Source organism: Aethalodelphis obliquidens, unplaced genomic scaffold (genome assembly GCF_003676395.1).
Source record: "Aethalodelphis obliquidens isolate GAN/ISIS:26980383/991018 unplaced genomic scaffold, ASM367639v1 scaffold4, whole genome shotgun sequence".
Lineage (NCBI taxonomy): Eukaryota > Metazoa > Chordata > Mammalia > Artiodactyla > Delphinidae > Aethalodelphis > Aethalodelphis obliquidens.
This window is the reverse complement of record NW_020837948.1, coordinates 68,296,364-68,316,388: the sequence shown is the minus strand read 5'-3', so window position 1 is coordinate 68,316,388 and position 20,025 is coordinate 68,296,364. Positions and strand designations below refer to the sequence as shown.

At 38.7% G+C, this 20,025-nt stretch overlaps 1 protein-coding gene across 8 annotated transcripts in view; it reads left to right on the top strand.

Moving 5' to 3' along the window:
* IPO11 (importin 11) overlaps positions 1-20,025 on the top strand; it is a 259,477-nt gene that overhangs the window by 1,602 nt on the left and 237,850 nt on the right. For 3 of the 8 annotated variants that reach the window (XM_027101034.1, XM_027101035.1, XM_027101036.1), the window contains exon 1: positions 7,771-7,926. The exons of 1 other annotated variant lie outside the window; for it this stretch is intronic. The gene's annotated coding sequence lies outside the window, so the exon portion shown is untranslated. Of the gene's footprint in view, positions 1-7,747; positions 7,927-12,250; positions 12,272-20,025 lie in introns of those variants that run through there. 4 more of the 8 variants (XR_003431671.1, XM_027101037.1, XM_027101031.1 and 1 more) reach the window with 3 other exon arrangements.

The window sequence follows — 20,025 nt, the reverse complement described above, 5'->3', positions numbered from 1 at the left end:
CCACTCCTCTCCAGCTGTGAGAACTGCTGGAGCTCACACACAGTACCTGTAGGAGACATTCACGGGCTCCACATTTAGCTGGATTCTGAATGCTGCCTAGCCAGCTCTTCTTGAACTCCCTCTAATCTTCCTCTCCCATTCTCCATAAAGGATCTTCAAATCTTAATTCTTCTCAGGCCTCCTGCCCTACCACCTCCCCAGCTCCTTCTCAGCAGAAAACCTTGCTTTTTCTTTTTTTTAACATTTGTTATTTATTACAGTGAAATTGCCTAGTTTCTTTAGTTCAGTCACCTTTCTTCCTTTCTTTCTTCCTTCCTTCCTTCCTTCCCTTCCTTCCTTCCTTCCTTCCTTCCTTCCTTCCTTCCTTTCTTTCTGCTGTGTTGGGTCTTCATTGCAGTGCACAGGCTTCTCATTGTGGTGGCTTCTCTTGTTGCAGAGCACGGGCTCTAGGCGTGTGGGCTTCAGTAGTTGTGGCACATGAGCTCAGTAGTTGCGGCACATGGGCTTTGTTACTACACGGCCTGTGGGAGCTTTCTGGACTAAGGTTCAAACCCGTGTCCCCTGCATTGGCAGGCGGAGTCTTAACCACTGTGCCACCAGGGAAGTCCCAACCTTGCTTTTTCTTGACAGAAGGAATGCAAGATCACCTCCAGGACATTTTCATCTTCCTGGGTCACTCTTCTGCACACGGGGGTGTGTACAGTGAGTGGTGAGCAAAACAAAGTGGAGCTTACATTCTAGTGAGGAAAAACAGACATTATGTCAGGTGATGATAAGTATGAAGAAAAAAGTAAAGTAGAGGAGAAAGAGATCAACAGGGTGGGTGGGAGAGACTATTTTATGTAGCATGATAGACAGTAAGGATGGAAGCCAAATGATAATTTTCTTTAGGAGTGAAATAGCAAGACCCTCCTGGAAGTTGTCACAAAATAAGCCACATAGAACTAAATGACTGAGGTGAGTGTGCACATTTAGCTTACCTACAGACTGAATTGGTGTTTGTTTAGGTATGAACCTTGAGTCACCTATATCCGAAAAACTAGGGCACATGTTACATAGTGGACTGTGTTTCCCCAAAATTCATATGTTGAAGCCCTAAACTCTGGTACTCAGAATGTGACTGTATTTGGACATAGGGCCTTAAAAGAGGTTACTAAGTTAAAATGAGGCCTTTAGATTGTGACCTAATCCAATCTGACTGGTATCCTTATGAAAGGAGGAAATTTGGACACACATAGACACACCAGGGATGTGTATACACAGAGGAAAGACCATATGAGGACGCAGCCAGAAGGCAGCCATCTGCAAGCTAAGAAGAGAGGCCTCAGGAAAAACAAACCCTGCTGACACCTTGATCTTGAGTTTCTAACCTCCAGAACTGTGAGAAAATAAATTTCTGTTATTTAGGCCATCCAGTCTGGGGTATTTTATTATGGCAGCCCTCACAAACAAATACCACATGTAATGAAAATTCACATTCCCAAGGCCCACCCTAAACATTCTGGATCAGAATAGGATTTGGTCCTGGCAAATGCATTTTTAACAGACCCTCTAGGAGATTCTGATGCACACTGCAGGTAGGGATTCACTACTTTCTGCACTAAAATAACATATTTGGTTGAGGAATTTCTACAGAACTGAAAAAGGATGGGAAGGGCACCCTCATCAGTACAGGAAAATTGTTCTAATAATTGGTATTGCTTATTTTTGTGGCCAAATTGCATCCAATTGTTGGGATTTTTTTTTCTGTTAGTACCAAGGTAACATTCAGAAGTGAGACAGTATTGGGTGCAGCATGGATCCATGAGCCCTAGGGGATGTGTGAGGCTGGGATATGAGCTGCATTAAAGAAATGTGTATGCAAGTTATGCTGGAATGTATTTGAGTTATCTTTGCAGCTATGAATGGCTTTGTAATTGTGAAAAATAATTTTATGCTTCTCTGCTTCATATTTATATCCTTTGTTAATTAAAAATAATTATTTTTCAGTTTGGGTGTGCACAATTGATTACTGCCATTCTTATAGTGTTTTTTGTTAACAAAGTGTATCATAACTTGAAAAATAATTACAATAACATTTGCTTTGGTAGAAGAGGATTATTTAAATTCACAGCATGCTTGAAATGATAACATTCTTAATGTGCCAGGGAATATAATAAAGAATAAAAATAAAATATTGTGAGCATTTTCTTGTATAAATTATAGTTCCTTGCAGACGTTTAATATATTTAAAAGTCATAAAAACATTAAGAATGTTTGAATTTCACACTTTTAACATGGATTTATTAACTGAAATACTATATTTCTATGAAAAATTAATTCACCTGGACAAGATAAAACAAAATCAAATTGAAATTTACTTAATATCAAGCTGTTTAATTTGATTAGAACAAAAAAAATATTGTGCCAATATCCAATACTAAAATGAAGTGCTGCCTTACAACGTAGAACAATTTCAAAGAGTACCTAGAGACAATTTCTACTATGCTGTCTAAATCTTAACAGAAAAATGTGATGAAATTTGGCTGAAAGAAGTAATATACCTTGAATACTATGAGCAAGAGTCTTCTATAAAAAATGTTCTAATTTTTTTCAGATTATTAAAATGCTATTTTAAATTAATACAATTAATTAAGAAAGAAGACTTTGGTCTCTGTTTAATACCAGCATGATGAGTCTAAGCATTGTCAGTGAATATCTAATAATTGTTAGTGAAAATCTAATATCGAATCATTGATACCTACCAAAAGCATCTGTCAGATAAATGTGTTCATATCATTACCATAAAATAATATATATTCTGTTGCAAAATGAAGCACTTTGAAGCTTTCCAAATACAACAGGAAAATTATTGTACTAAGAATTCTATTTGTGGATTATTATAGAGCCTATTTCATATTATATTTTTAATATTTGTATTTATATATTATATTTTCACATTGCATTTTATGGGTTTCAAAGTACTTTCCACACAATTAGATTTTCAATGAAACCCTGGGAAATTGTTAGGGCAAGCATGCTTATGCTGTTTTACATATGAAGAAACTGAGTCTCACAGAAATTAAAGGTACTTGCTCAAGGTCTTTCAGGTAGTTGGCAGCAGAAGTAGGGGTGGAAGCCTGTGCTCTTGCCACAGCAGGACACCAGCTGCCTTTTGTGGGCTCCTTTGGTCTCTACTTCTGAGTGTTGCCATCATAGTCAATTCGCAGGTTACGCATCCGCGGATACAGAGGACCCAGTGTACTAGGCCATCTTATGCAAGGGACTTGAAGGTTCGTGGATTTTGGTATACAGGAAGGGTCCTGAAATCATTCCCCGTGGATACCAAGGGATGACTGTACTCTCATCACTGATGGAATGGCAGGAAAGCAAAAGATACTAGCTGAGTCATTCTAGATACAGTTTAAATTAATTTCACTCTTTAATAACAAGCTAATGTAAGAGTCAAGTGAATTCTAAAGTATGGAGTTAAAAAATTAAATCTTTGGTTACCATGAATTTAAGAATAAATTGTGTACAAAGTAACAATTAATGACAGAGATGTAGTAAGTAAAACTGGTTTTATTTTCCCCTTTTATGCGTTTCCTGGGCCCCAAAGATAGGACAACTACATTGTAAACGAAATAACAAAACCAAAAACTTAACTTGCAAAAATCCTGGAAAATACAGAAGGTAGAAAGAAGATGAAAAATGTACATCTAATCTCACTATTCTGGGATAACCTCTGTGAAGGTTTTGACACACACTGTTTTCTCCTATTGTTTTAGCAATACATATTTTTACATAGTTGAGATCATATAATTTACTGGTTTTTTTTCTATAAAATACAGTAACATAAAAAGCACTTTTTCTAGTTTTTGTACAATCTTGATAGTCAGTATTGAAAGCTGCTGCAGAAGATTTCATCTTGTGACTGTGTAGGAGTTCACTAAATCATTCCTATACCACTGTTGTACAAAATAGAGCCATACACATTTTACTGCATTTATGAAAAATATTTTCTATACTTTGGATTATTTCCCTAGTAGAGATTTACAAGAATGGAGTTATTTAGTCAAAATATATGAAAATTTTAGTCTCTGAATATATACTAATAGATTATTTTCTGAAACAGTTGAATCAATTTTCATTCTTACCAGGAGAATATGAAAAAATGCCGTTTCACCTTAAGAGATACAAAGCTACATGGTATTCTTATATTTATTTTTCCAAAGTAGAAATATTTTATTTATTATATTTCTTTGATTATTAAAGTAATACTTAAACATTGCAAAAAATTTTAGATAGTACAAAAAGATTTTAGAAAGTGAAACCTATCACTCAGAGTTCACCTCCATTAAGCTATTGATATTTTCCAAGACTTTTTGGATATAAAAAATTCTTTTAACCTATTGTTCTTACCTAACTAAATATGATGGACATCTGTTAATGTTAATGAATATAAATCTATATCACCACTTTTAACAGGTAGAGAGTATTTCATTGTATGAACGTACCATAATTTATGTAATCAATCCTTAGTGAAAGACACTTATACTGTTTCAAATTTTTTAAAAATTATAAACAGGGACTTCCCTGGTGCGAAGTGGTTAAGAATCTGCCTGCCAGTGCAGGGGACACGGGTTCAAGCTCTGGTCCGGGAAGATCCCACATGCCACGGAGCAGCTAAGCCTGTGCACCACAGCTACTGAGCTCTAGAGCCCACGAGCCACAACTACTGAAGCCCGCGTGCCTAGAGCCCGTGCTCCGCAATAAAAGAAGACACCGCAATGAGAAGCCCGCACACCACAACGAAAAGTAGACCCTGCTCGCTGCAACTAGAGAAAGCCCACGCGCAGCAACGAAGACCCAATGCAGCCAAAAATCAATAAATTTAAAAAAATATAAACAAAACTGAAGCTGCTACAAAATTATATTACCAAGGGCAGATCAGTTAGTTTCTCAAAGACTTATTTTCCCAAGCTGGTAAGCTTCTAATGAGTTAATCTATAAGCAGCTAATGAACTATATTATAGAGTTGCCCAAGACCCAATTTTACCCAAGTTACAATATTAAATGAAGTGTAGCAAATTCGAAACCTTATGATTTTGGAGCACATATTGGTTTTCTATTGCTGCTATAAAAAATTGCCACAAACAGTAGCTTAAAGCAACACAAATTTATTGTCTGAGAGTTCTGAAGGTTAGGAGTCTAAAGTCATCTGCAGGACAGAGTTTCTTACAGAGGCTGTAGGGGAGAATCCATTTCCTTGACTTTCCCAGCTTCTCTGTGCTGCCTGTATTCATTGACTCATGGCCCCGTGTCGCTGTGACCTCTGCTTCCATGGTCACATCTCTCTCTCGGATACTCCTGTCTCTCTCTTATAAAGACCCTTGTGAATACACTGGGCCCACAAGATAATATTTCCAGCTCAAGATTCTTAATTGAATCATAGTAGCAAAGTCCCTTTTGGCATGAAAAGTAATATATTCACAGGTTTCAGGGACTAGGATTTGGCTATCTTTTATTCTACCTACCACAAAGCATGTATCTAAATTTGAGTCTGTGCTTCTCCAGTTAAGAATCTGAAATTACTTAATTCATGAGCATCATCTTCTAATCTGTAAAATGAGGGAAAGAATAATCTCCATATAGGGTGGTGATGAGGATAATAAACTACATGAAATGTCTACAGTTCAATGTCAGGCACTTAAAAAACAGAACAGTAACTGGCACATAGGGAATATTTAGAAGTTAGCAATCATAATATTACTGAGGCAAATAATTTGCATTGTTATTATGTATGTCTGTTTTTTGGAACCTACTTGAGACTGAGGGGTGAGGGAAGCTAATGTTTCTTTAACTTATCATTTGCTCCATCAATTTTCTGCTTTCTCTTTTCAGTTTTCAACCATTTTGGGGGGAAAGCACTGAACATATATTTATATTTTAAATATGTTCTGAACAGCCCAATGATCATGTAATTTAAATTAATTTAATATTTGTCTTTTTCTTCAAAGAACGTGAGAATATGAGAATATAGCAACAAAATGCAGTCATATGAGATTTATCCAGCTGTACATATTTGTTTTGTACATACTATATTACTAGATTTTACATTCATAGTAGCTGAAGCTAGGACCTCCAAGTGCATCTTAATTTGGTGCCCTGAAACTGTAGGCAAAATTTATGTATGTGTATTTTTCTGAGTTACAGGTTTCCTTCAATATCTGACGAACCCATTATTCCAAACAGAAAAGATCCTTCTAAACAAATTTTTTCATTTTAATTAAAATTAGGCAATTTTTTCCTGCTTTATTGCATATTCCTTACAGCCTTGTTACACAACGTGTGATCTATGAAGAGCAGCATTAACTGGAAACTCATTAGAAATGAAGACTCTCAGGCCCCACCTCAGACCAACTGAATCAGGTTCTGTATTTTAACAAGACCCCCATGTGATTCTATGCACGTTTAAAATTTGAGAAGTATTACCTTTCAGTAAAATCAGAAGATACAATCAAACAAAATAAATTTAAAAATAAAACATGCCCATAATACCATCCAACTAGTGACAAACCCTAACATTTTCGCATATACTTATTCCAAAAATGTAACCATACTGAGCATATTGTTTTGTAACCCACTCTTTCCCTAATGCATTGTGAACATGTTAACATATCAACATAATTTAAAAATTTTTTTAAATTTAATTTTTATTTTATATTGGAGTATAGTTAGTTGATTTACAATGTTTTGTTAGTTTCAGGTGTACAGCAAAGTGATTCAATTATACATACACATATATCCATTCTTTTTCAGATTCTTTTTCAACATTATTTTTAATGGCCTATTTGTATTATATATGCATGTGTCATGATTTAGTCATTCCTTTTGGTGGTCATTTAGGTAATTTTTATATTTTTTATATATATTTTATATTTTTATATTTTTACTTTCAAAAATAGCCCTTGTGTGATGAGCATCTTGTAATGCAAGGCTTATGATTGCCTGGTTCAAACCTAACACTGCTAGTTACTACTTACTAGCTGTGCGAACTTAGGCAGGTTACTTGATCTTTCTAATGTTTCAGCTTCTTCAACCTCTTAGGGTTGTTTTAAGGATTTAAATACATGATTCATCTGAAGATCTTAGAACTGTATCTGGCACATTCTAAATGATTAATGAATGTTATCTATTATTTTTATTAATCTTTGTGAACACTAAACTATTTTTTTCTAAATGTAAGAAAACTTACGTCACTAAGCTAATTAGAAGCAGAGGCAGAGAGAACTGGATTTACTCCCTTTTAATCTTTCCACTCTTGCTATCGTTCTGGACTGGAGCGCCAAGCAAGTTTAGGACCTTAAAAAAATAAATATTCGTGGGAGGGCTGACTGCTGAGAGTAGGATTATTTTAAATAATTCTTCTTTACCGAGACAGATCCGTAAAACAATGCAGTTTGGCAGCTGATATCTGGAATAAGAAAGGGCAAATGATTCTGATTTAAGCTTCAGTCAACCCAGGACAGTTGATTTTCCCAGGAGTGGGGCAGAGCCGAACTATGGTTTCCATGGTTACAGGTCGCTCAGCGTCCGGTGGGGGGGGGGGGTCCCAGCTCTCTATACTGCGCAAGCGCACAGAGCTGCCTTAGACGCCCGGCGCCTTCGGTTTCGAAGGGAAAGCTCCTCCCTCTCCTTTCGCCGTTCTCCTATCGTCTTCTGTCTTTGCCTAGTCCACGCGCTCCGGGTGTCTGTGACGCAGTATTCGAGCGCCCGCGTCGTTTGGAGCCGCGACGCGGAACATGGCGCGTTACTAGAAGCGGCTTTCGGCATCAGTAGGCGGCGGCGTGTGGACTGGAAGCGTGGGGCGCAGGACGAGCTGACGCCGCTTCGTGTTGGAGCGTGGAAGTGGGAGAGCCGGGCCATTCCGGACCGAACCAAACGGTGAGGCCCAGGCCTGAGAGCCCCAGAGCGCGGGCGAGCGGAAGGGAGGAGTGGGCTGGGCAGCGGAGACCCGAGAGGTGAGGGAAGAACGTGTGGCTAGTGGGAGGCCAGGCATAGCATTAGCGGGAGAAGGGCGGCCTGCAGGCTTGGCTCTCCGTTACCCCAAGGACCCCCTGGGAGCTCGAGGCTGCCCCAGTCAGCCCGGGAGCGGGAAGCATGGTCGCGGAGGAATCAGGGCGCGGGGAGGCAGGGAGTGGGTGCCAGAATGAGGACGTAGGGTGCTCATTGTGGCTGCGTTGCGGGTTAGGGTGGTTCATTTGCCCTTGGGGGATCGGTGGTGCCACTTTTCAGAGAACGTGGTCATCTTTAGTATAAAACCACTGTATGTTGTGATTGCACCCACAGTATTGCTACTAATAGTAATACTGTGAAAGCTTTAATTGACCATTAGACCCTTGCTTGACTTTAACGAACAAGTGAAGGAAGTTATACATGTTCATAGAGGACTTACTTGCTGAGGTATGGCCGACAGTGCTCGAGCCCAGCGACTTCTGCAGCTTTATAACTTGACGGTATTTGTGATTCAGCAAAACTATTTTGAGGCCCATTGCATTTGTCATTTTTTAAAAAAATCCTTTTGTGACCTGGTGGTGAATGAGGGAAGTCTTATTTTTTCAGAGTGACTTGGCTAGATAGATAGGACTCTAAATTGCCTCCTGGTACCAAGGTTGCAGTTGATCTTCCCTCCCCACCCCATTTGAACGGGCTCGATTGTAGTGCGCTAGTGCCCTTGCGATTTGGTTATTCTTCAGAAGGGAATAAGGAAGAGTAGTTTACAGCCATAATATTTTTTATTTTTTCTTGGATAGGGAGTTCATTACTTCGTTTTCACGTTATTTCAAACTTCTCTGTTCAGTACAGAGGTTTCAGGTTAAAGGCAGAGTGACTCTACGATATGAGGCATCCATTTCATGACATTTTTTCTTAGGTCTTTTGTCACTGAAGAAGATTTCTGTGAAATTAGATTGAAAATCTCTCCCTGTTGGTTGTGATAGGATTGTGGAATTTACCTCCTGTAACCCCTAGCACAGGGAATAGTAAAAACCGGTTTAATTATAGCAATGATTTGTGGCGATATATTATAGCCCTAAGGCAGCTGGGCTGTCTCTGCCCTAGTTACACTTCCTAAAGCAGAAGAGAATTCTCAACACAAACAAATTTAGTTGTGATAATACAATTGGAGGTTCTAAACAAATAGGTGAAGATTATTTGGGAATTAACATAAAAATCTTTAGGTTTAAAAAAAAACAACTTTAGGTTTTGTGACACTGTAGAATTTGTTTGCGTTCAGGATCAAACCAGAATGCAAAAGAATCTTTGTAGACATGTGACAGTTAAAGTATACTGAAGATTTTTCTAGAGATAAATACATGTGTTTTTCCAGAAATGTTCATATTTTGAGAAAGAAAATGTATTTGATTAGATAGGTTTTAACCTTTGTGTTGTATATCTGTGTACATGTGTGTGTTTGTATTTAATCTTGGGCTTCTCCTAATTTAGTGTTATTGATGGCAATTCCTTTCTTTTCCTATGATTCCTTTCTTTTCCTGTCTGCACCAAATGGGGACTATCAGTTAATTTCAGAGTGTTTCACGGAATGGCAAGACATTTCGTGCAGGTGTGAGTCTAGAATGTTTTTCCTTGGTTTTCTAAATATCAGGCTGATTACAGATAAGCCGATAATCATAAGCTTTGTAGAACTTGATCTGGATCAGTGTTCTACACCCTTGCAGCTCAAAATATGGTGTAGGCATCACCTGAAAGTTCGTTAGAAATGCACAATCTCAGGCTTACCCCCAGGTCTACTGAATCAGAATCTGCATTTTAACATGCTCTCCAGATGAATGTACATTACAGCTTGAGACACACTACCTTGGTTGGTAAAAGTTGAAGACCAAGGTCATGCACAAACCTGCATAAACATTATAGCACTTCTTATTTTTAATCTGAGGTGATCTTATGCTGATGATCAAGTCTGGTTTGTCTGGTTGAAGAAACTTAAGGCCCAGAATGGTAAGTGACTTGCACAAGGTTCCATGTTATCTAGATTTTTAAACCAGGTTCTGATTCATTGCAATGCATTTCTTTTACTAGTTACTGCTCGAGTTCACTGTATTGAAATTGAACTAAAGCATTCATGAATGACACTACGTAACAAACATTTACTGACTAATGGAAAGGCAGCCTAATAATCCTCTGTGTCTTTAGTAACTACTCTTGTTTCCCATGGTGGTTATTAGCCCACCACCTCCTTCCTTCCTTCCTCTTTCCTGGATAATGTTGTCTTCTGCTTCACAGAGGAAATGCAATACATTGGTGGGAACTTCATTGCTTTTTGCTCTCTTTCACCTGCATACTTGTCTACCTCTATCTGTTCATCTCTAATTGTGTTCCGAGTTTTTTCTCCTCAGGGACAGTGTTTCCTTGGTGTATTAGTTTGCTGGGGCTGACATAACAAAAAGCAGAGACTGGGTGGCTTAAAGAAGAGAAATTTATTTTCTCACAGTTTTGAAGGCTGGAAGTCCACAATTAAGGTTAGGGCAGAAATAGTTTCTTCTGAGGCCTCTCTCCTTGAGTTATAGATGCCCTCTTTCTGCCTCTTTACATGGTTGTACCTTTGTGCACTAGAACCTCTAGTGTCTCTTTTTCTCATTAAAACACCAGTCATGGGCTTCCCTGGTGGCGCAGTGGTTGAGAGTCTGCCTGCCGATGCAGGGGACGCGGGTTCGTGCCCTGGTCCGGGAGGATCCCACATGCCGCGGAGCGGCTGGGCCCGTGAGCCATGGCCGCTGAGCCTGCGCGTCCGGAGCCTGTGCTCCGCAACGGGAGAGGCCGCAGCAGTGAGAGGCCCGCGTACTGCAAAAAAAAAAAAAACACCAGTCATATTGGATGAGAGTCCACTCTGATGGCCTCATTTTAACTTAATCACATCTTCAAAATTCTTATCTTCAGTACTGGGGATACTGAGGGTTAGGGCTTCCAACATATGAATTTTGGGGAATACAGTTTAGTCCATAACACTTGGTTATTCCTTTTACTCTCAACTGGTACTAACTTACCAGGATTTAAATGCACTTGTCTTAAATACACTCTTTTCACTCTAGATTCCTCTTCAATTTTATCTGTAATTATTTCCTTTAAGGTTCTTGAAAAAGTTGTCTATGTTCATTATCTCCACCTTCTTCTTATTTATTTATTTATTTTTTAGTGTGTTGAAGTCTGCCAATCCACTGCAGTCACTGAATTTGATGGGGTGATGCTCACTATTGATTTCCTTATTCTGAAATCTAATGGAATCTTTTTAATCATTTAACATTTTGACTAGTCCTCCTTGAAATTCTCTTACGTTTCTGTGACACTGTAGTCTCCTTATGTTCCTTCCATGTCTTGGTCAGTCTTTCCTTATATTTTTCTCTCTTCTCTGGCCACTCTGGCCACTTTAAATATTCATTTCACTCTATCTACTATCTTCTCCTCTCTTCTGCCTCTGCCTACTCTCCTTGAAGGCTTTCATCCTTTATGAGTTCAACTTCTATATCTATTTTGATGACTCCCAGATCTGTTTAGCACAGATCAACTCTGATACATTGTGGTTGTATTAAGATACCTTAAACTCATGTCAAAAAAATTATGTATCTCACCCTTTCTGAAGTTGCTTCTCTTCTTCCTGTGATTCGTGCATGCAGCTCATCACTCAGTCAGAGACACTAGAATCTTAACTCTTCCCTGTTATTACCCTTATGTGCTAACCTTCCCACACTTAACTATATTACTGTTTACCAAATCTTGTTTTACCTCTTTCATCTACTTTTTCTCTGTGGCTACTGCCTTGGTTCAGATTATCATTATTATCTGGACTTCTATGTAAACCTTCTAAATAATTTCCATGCTTCTGAGAATGCATACCATCCCTCTGTACCTTTCCTTTTTCTGTAGGCAGATGGTGCTGTTATTCTGCAATCCTTCTATGCAGACTTTCAGATAAAAATCCAAACTACCAAGCCTTGGAAATAGGGATGTTAATGATTTGAGCCTTGCTTGTTTTTGCTTTCACCTTCTGTTATTTCCTGCCTCACATTGTTTTGTCATGCTGAATTGTTTACAGTTCTTCAAAAGTGTTAGGATGTTTTTTAAAATTGAGGCACTTTTATGTTGTGTGTCTTCTGCCTAGAATGTAGCCATCACCTATCTGACAAATACCCATAATGTGCTCATCTGGATAACTTCTACTCAGCACAAATGCTGCCTTGCTCCCCTCTGGGAAGCCCTCCCCAGCCTTCCTAGGGTGAGTTAGGTCATCTTCTGACCTCCTTCCATAACAGCTTATCATAGCGCTTATACTATATTGTAATTGTCTTTTTTCCTCTCTAGACTTGAATGCAAAGACTCCCTTATTTATTTCTCAGAGTAGTGCCTGGCCATGAGAAGCTGCTTCATTGCTGAATACTGTGAATGCAAATTGAATCGCCAGGGAGTTGAAAAAAATGTGGAATGTTATATACTCTGGAGGTTATATAACCACTCAGGTTATATACTGTGAGTGGGTTTGAAAAGTCAGAGACTTGGGTTCATTTATGTGACTTTACACAGCTATAAGCGGAGATTGGGATGTAGTCATTGAATTCATTTGTTGAACAAATATTTGTTAATCACTTTCTATGTGCCAGGTACTAATTCTAGATTCTGGTGGTATTCCTTTGAACAAATCTCCTGGTGTCTGGATTTTACATTCTAATTGGGATTCTGAACAATAAACACATGTGTATTAGAATGTCAGACAGTTAAAAGTGTTACGCAGAAAAATGGAAGATTAGAAAATAGAAGGAAGGATATCTGGACTAGAGAGATTCTGGATTGAAAGGTAAGATATTTTAGATTGGGCAGTCAGGGAAGACTTATTTGATTAGTTGAAAATTTGAGCAGAAACTGGATTGAAGCTAAAGAGCAAGACATGCAGATATCTAGAGGCAGGAGATTTGCAGCCAGAGGGAACATATTCTGCAAGGGGAGGATAAGATATATTTTATGTATCTGTTCCACTAACGGTAGACAGCATATTGTCTCTAGCTCTCTCTTACTGTAGACAACTCCAAGACAAACACCCTTATCCTTGTCTCTTCCTTGTATGCCTATGCAGGAGTTTCCTTAGGTATAGTACCAAGTGTGGAACTGCTGGGTCATAGGATATTACCTGATCATAGAATGTACCCACACACACAAGCACATTTCATTCATGATGACAAGATTGCTCTCCAAAGTGGTTTTACTAATGTATACTCCTAGCAGCAGTGCATAAAGGTTTCTATTTACATACATTCTTGCCAGCACTGAATATTTTCAGAATTTGTAATTTTTGCCAATCTGATGATTATAAAGTAATACCTCTTTAAAAAAAATTCCTGATAAATCTTGTCAACTTTGTGTATGGTATTTTCATTGACTTTTAATTTTGGTTTTCAATTTTGCTATAGTAAAATTTATCAGGAATATAAACTCTAGTCTTTTGATACAATATTTTGGTTGTCAGGTCTAAAGATTTTTTAAATTTTGGTTTTCAGTTTTGCTGTAACAGAATTTATCAGGAACATAAGCTCTAGTCTTGATATTGTATTTTGGTTCTCAGGTCTAAAGATTTCTAAAAACTGGTTAATTTCATTGGTATTTGACAACGCTGTGATCTAAAGGAAAAATGTGGTAGTCAATAGAGAGTGTTGGGTTGGGATAGGAGACTTGAATTCTAGGTTTCCAGAAATGTCACCAATTTGCTGTGTGTGACTGTACAAGAGTCACAATTTTTCTCTTCAACCTTTTTAGGACACAGTTTCTTGGTCAGTAAAACAAAATGCTTAAATTAGATATACTTACTGTTTAGAGAACTGATGTGGATGGCTCTAAGGTGATAGAAAATTATTTTAATGACTCAGAACATAATTCTAATGATAAAATGTAGAACAGTTTCTAATTTTAGGGTGTTACTGGCATACTGCCTATACATGTTTTTTTTTTTTTTTTTTTTTTTGGGCGCGGGGCCCTCACTTTTTTTGCCTCTCCCGTTGCGGAGCACAGGCTCCGGACACGCAGGCTCAGCGGCCATGGCTCACGGACCCAGCCACTCCGCGGCATGTGGGATCTTCCCGGACCAGGGCACGAACCCGTGTCCCCTGCATCGACAGGTGGACTCTCAACCACTGCGCCACCAGGGAAGCCGTATACATGTTTTAATGAGTGAATTTTTATAAATTCAAGTGAGTCCTTAGGCTGAACTCTCACAACAAGAATGAGATTCTTCTAAGACGAGTTGTATGATATCCTGGATCAGTAATTGGAAACTAATCAAAGATATGTATATTTGGAGAGGACTGATGTTCCCTTAACAGTTAGCAAAAAGTTTTGACTAAAATTTGGTCAGTTATGGTCTGTTAAATTTAGGCTGTGCTATTACTGCCATTCAAAGAACAGTATCTTCCCAAAATCAAGCGTACAGCTTTTCCTTACTATTTCTTTGACATCAGAGAAGGAACTTTAAAACCAATAAGCATAATTGCTGTTCTTTAATAGTTTTTATACAGTTGTATATTTTTTTCTTTCACCTAAAGAGGTGTCAGAGAAGTTGGTGGTGACACTAGTTGCGGCCTCACTGCTGACACTACCTTGGTGGGTGTCACTATTGTTTAGGATAAGCTCCTTAACTTTTCCTATGAGGAGGTGTTCAGTCATGGGGGACTCTCGTGTATACCAAACAGGCAAGAGACTTATTGAAGTTTATCAATGCCATTTTACTAAAAACCCCCAGTACGACATGAATACTTGGGTTTATTGGACAGGACTTGTTTCACAGCCGTCTTCTGGCACTGTATACTGTATGTAAATTATACATACTGTATAATTTACTTCTCTCTCTCCACCCACTAGCATATACTCTCCATGAGAGCAGAGATTTTTTTATCTTTTTAGTTCATTGATGTATCTTAAGTGCCTAGAATAATGTCTGTCATTGTAGGTGTTCAGTAAATATTTGAATGAATGAATGTGGAAAAGTCTAATGACAGGCCAATAAGTATCAGAAACCTGATTGAGAGAACAGGATTAGAACAGAGGATGTTAGATATTCCCAGTGAAAAGCATTGTTAAATTTTATTGGCTCAATGTGCCTCATTTCAGTAGGTGAAGATACTGAGCGAATTATTCATTCATTTATTCCTTCCTTCAATTTTTTTTTTAGCTCTTCAGCATACTGTTTACTTTCGTAGTGTCTTTTATAGATATTTCTCTCTTTACTGTGATATAATTTCTGTACTTCCAGAAATATTGTTGTTCTTTGACCTCTTTTTCATCATTTCTAAAAGCCTGCCTTCCTCTCTTAGAAATTACAATCACATTATTGCTTTGTTCAGTTCATCAAACATTTACTGAGCATTTGCTATAGCCCTGACACTGTATTAGGTGCTCGCATGTATGAATGAATAAGACACAATATTTGCCTTTAAGTAGCTCGTGATTTTGTAGATGGGACTCAAAAGGAAATAGATGTAATAACAGAAGTATGTTCTATGTAGAAGAGTGGTGTGGAGGAAGGAGCGCTTTACTATCTAGTGCGTTTAAAGATTTCCAGGGCTTCCTTGGTGGCGCAGTGGTTGAGAGTCCGCCTGCCGATGCAGGGGACATGGGTTCGTGCCCCGGTCCGGGAAGATCCCACATGCCGCGGAGCGGCTAGGCCCGTGAGCCATGACCGCTGAGCCTGCGCGTCCGGAGCCTGTGCTCCGCAGCTGGAGAGGCCACAACAGTGAGAGGCCCAAGTACCGCAAAAAAAAAAAAAAAAAAAAAAAAGATTTCCAGAGCGGCTGATGTCAGCAGCTTTAGTATTCTCTGTATCATGGTCCATTAGCTGCCACTTTAAAAAACATACGCAAAAATAGACAGAATTGTATCATGAGCCCTTATCTACTCACCACCCAGGTTTAACAGTTGTCAGCTCATGGTCAGTTTTGTTTCATCTTACCTCCACCTACTTCCGCTCTAACTACATTGGTCGTGCTGTCTAGAAGCTTGGTCATTTTCAGGTTTAACTTTTTTTTTGGCAAAGCTGCTTTAAGATTTCTGTTTCTCAGAGTTTGAACTCTTCCCCTGGTCTTCACAGAAATTCATTTCTTTCTTGTCTTTGACACATTGTCTTTCTCTAGTTTGCTTTTGACTCCAGGCAGTTGAACAGTTTTGTAATATTTCCTATCCATAATTCCTCAAGAATGTTTTCTGCCTCTTACTGTTCTTTTCTTAGACTTGGGCTATAGATCATGATTTGACTTGCAGGAATTTAACTGTCTTTGAAAAAATGACGTCTTCCTCACATCTCTCTGTAAGAAATGTTCCAGTGATTCATGGTAAATACTATATTGCTTATACATTTCACAAAAAGGGCTACTCGCCATTCAAGTTTTTATTCGCCCAGTACCTGTTCTTCCAGGAGGAAATTTGGAGCTTTCAAGTTCTTATGCCACTGTCTCAATGGCTTGTATCTGGCTTTTCTTCCTCTTTCTGAATATTTGTCCTTCTGTCAAATGTCCTTCTGTCAAACTACTGCATGTTTTTCTCCTTAGGTGATTTCATCCTGCTCCTCATATCACTCTGCCTGTTCTGTTCTACAGTTTCTCAGTCTCCTTTATGCTACAATATTGCTTATGAATATTACATTTTCTTAAGTTCTGTCATATTTATTTTGTGTAAAGCTCAAACATATTTATGTCTTCATCTCACATTTTCTTTTGCTAGAGAAGAGAGTATTTTTTGTTTTTAATAAATTTATTTATTTATTTTTGGCTGCATTGGGTCTTCGTTGCTGCCGCACAGCCTTTCTCTAGTTGTGGCGAGTGGTGGCTACTCTTCGTTGTGGTGCACGGGCTTCTCACTGCCGTGGCTTCTCTTGTTGCGGAGCATGGGCTCTAGGCGTGCGGGATTCAGTAGTTGTGGCACGCAGGCTCAGTAGTTGTGACTTGTGGGCCCTAGAGCACAGGCTCAGTAGTTGTGGTGCATGGGTTTAGTTGCTTTGCGGCATGTGGGATCTTCCTGGACCAGGGCTCCAACCTATGTCCCCTGCATTGACAGGCAGATTCTTAACCACTGCACCGTCAGGGAAGTCCTGAAGAGAGTATTTTTAATCTTCCTTTTGTTTTTTTTTGGCTGTACTGCACGGCTTGTGGGATCTTAGTTCCCCAACCAGGAATTGAACCCAGGCCTTTGGCAGTGAAAGTGCAGAGTCCTAACCACTGGACGGCCAGGGAATTCCCGAGAAGAGAGTAGTTTTTTTTTTTTTCAAACATTGTTATTTTAATGTAATCACCATTAACAGGCTATAGTAAAATACTATAGTCTCTTTAGTAAAATAAATTTAGTAAAATATAACTATAGATTTTTCTATATATATATTTTTTTTGGGTGTATAATTTTTTTTTTTTACTGGAGTATAATTGCTTTACAATGGTGTGTTAGTTTCAGCTTCACAACAAAATGAATCAGTTATATATATACATATGTTACTATATCTCTTCCCGCTTGCGTCTCCTTCCCACCCACCCACCCTATCCCACCCCTCCAGGCGGTCATAAAGCACTGAACTGATCTCCCTGTGCTATGCGGCTGCTTCCCACTAGCTATCTACCTTACGTTTGGTAGTGTATATATGTCCATGCCTCGCTCTCGCTTTGTCACAGTTTACCCTTCTCCTTCCCCATAGCCTCAAGTCCATTCTCTAGTAAGTCTGTGTCTTTATTCCTGTTTAACCCCTAGGTTCTTCATGACATTTTTTTTCTTAAATTCCATATATATGTGTTAGCATATGGTATTTGCCTCTCTTTCTGACTTACTTCACTCTGTATGACAGACTCTAGGTCTATCCACCTCATTACAAATAGCTCAATTTCGTTTCTTTTTATAGCTGAGTAATATTCCATTGTATATATGTGCCACATCTTCTTTATCCATTCATCCGATGATGGACACTTAGGTTGTTTCCATCTCTGGGCTATTGTAAATAGAGCTGCAATGAACATTTTGGTACATGACTCTTTTTGAATTATGGTTTTCTCAGGGTATATGCCCAGTAGTGGGATTGCTGGGTCATATGGTAGTTCTATTTTTAATTTTTTAAGGAACCTCCATACTGTTCTCCACAGTGGCTGTATCAATTTACATTCCCACCAACACTGCAAGAGGGTTCCCTTTTCTCCACACCCTCTCCAGCATTTATTGTTTGTAGATTTTTTGATGATGGCCATTCTGACTGGTGTGAGCTGATATCTCATTGTAGTTTTGATTTGCATTTCTCTAATGATTAATGATGTTGAGCATTCTTTCATGTGTTTGTTGGCAGTCTGTATATCTTCTTTGGAGAAATGTCTATTTAGGTCTTCTGCCCATTTTTGAGTTGGGTTGTTTGTTTTTTTGTTATTGACCTGCATGAGCTGCTTATAAATTTTGGAGATTAATCCTTTGTCAGTTGCTTCATTTGCAAATATTTTCTCCCATTCTGAGGGTTGTCTTTTGGTCTTGTTTATGGTTTCCTTTGCTGCGCAAAAGCTTTTAAGTTTCATTAGGTCCCATTTGTTTACTTTTGTTTTTATTTCCATTTCTCTAGGAGGTGGGTCTAAAAGGAGCTTGCTGTGATTTATGTCATAGAGTGTCCTGCCTATGTTTTCCTCTAAGAGTTTGGTAGTTTCTTGGGCTTCCCTGGTGGCGCAGTTGTTGAGAGTTCGCCTGCCGATGCAGGGGACACGGGTTCGTGCCCCGGTACGGGAAGATCCCACGTGCCGCGGAGCGGCTGGTGAGCCATGGCCTGAGCCTGCGCGTCCGGAGCCTGTGCTCCACAATGGGAGAGACCACAGCAGTGAGAGGCCCGTGTACCGCAAAAAAAAAAAAAAAAAAAAGAGTTTGGTAGTTTCTGGCCTTACATTTAGGTCTTTAATCCATTTTGAGTTTATTTTTGTGTACGGTGTTAGAGAGTGACCTAATCTCATACTTTTACATGTAGCTGTCCAGTTTTCCCAGCACCACTTATTGAAGAGGCTGTCCTTTCTCCACTGTACATTCCTGCCTCCTTTATCAACGATAAGGTGACCATATGTGCGTGGGTTTATCTCTGGGCTTTCTATCCTGTTCCACTGATCTATATTTCTGTTTTTGTGCCAGTACCATACTGTCCTGATTACTGTAGCTTTGTAGTATAGTCTGAAGTCAGGAAGTCTCATTCCTCCAGCTCTGTTTTTCGTTCTCAAGATTGCTTTGGCTATTTGGGGTCTTTTGTGTTTCCATACAAATTGTGAAATTTTTTGTTCTAGTTCTGTGAAAAATGCCAGTGGTAGTTTGATAGGGATTGCATTGAATCTGTAGATTGCTTTGGGTAGTAGAGTCATTTTTACAATGTTGATTCTTCCAATCCAAGAACATGGTATATCTCTCCATCTATTTGTATCATCTTTAATTTCTTTCATCAGTGTCTTATAATTTTCTGCATACAGGTCTTTTGTCTCCTTAGGTAGGTTTATTCCTAGATATTTTTTTCTTTTTGTTGCAATGGTAAATGGGAGTGTTTTCTTGATTTCACTATCAGATTTTTCATCCTTAGTGTATAGGAATGCCAGAGATTTCTGTGCATTAATTTTGTATCCTGCTACTTTACCAAATTCATTGATTAGCTCTAGTAGTTTTCTGGTAGCATCTTTAGGATTCTCTATGTATAGTATCATGTCATCTGCAAAGAGTGACAGCTTTACTTCTTCTTTTCCAATTTGGATTCCTTTTATTTCCTTTTCTTCTCTGATTGCTGTGGCTAAAACTTCCAAAACTATGTTGAATAAGAGTGGTGAGAGTGGGCAGCCTTGTCTTGTTCCTGATCTCAGTGGAAATGCTTTCAGTTTTTCACCATTGAGGATGATGTTGGCTGTGGGTTTGTCATATATGGCCCTTATTATGTTGAGGAAAGTTCCCTCTGTGCCTACTTTCTGCAGGGTTTTTATCATAAATGGGTGTTGAATTTTGTCAAAAGCTTTC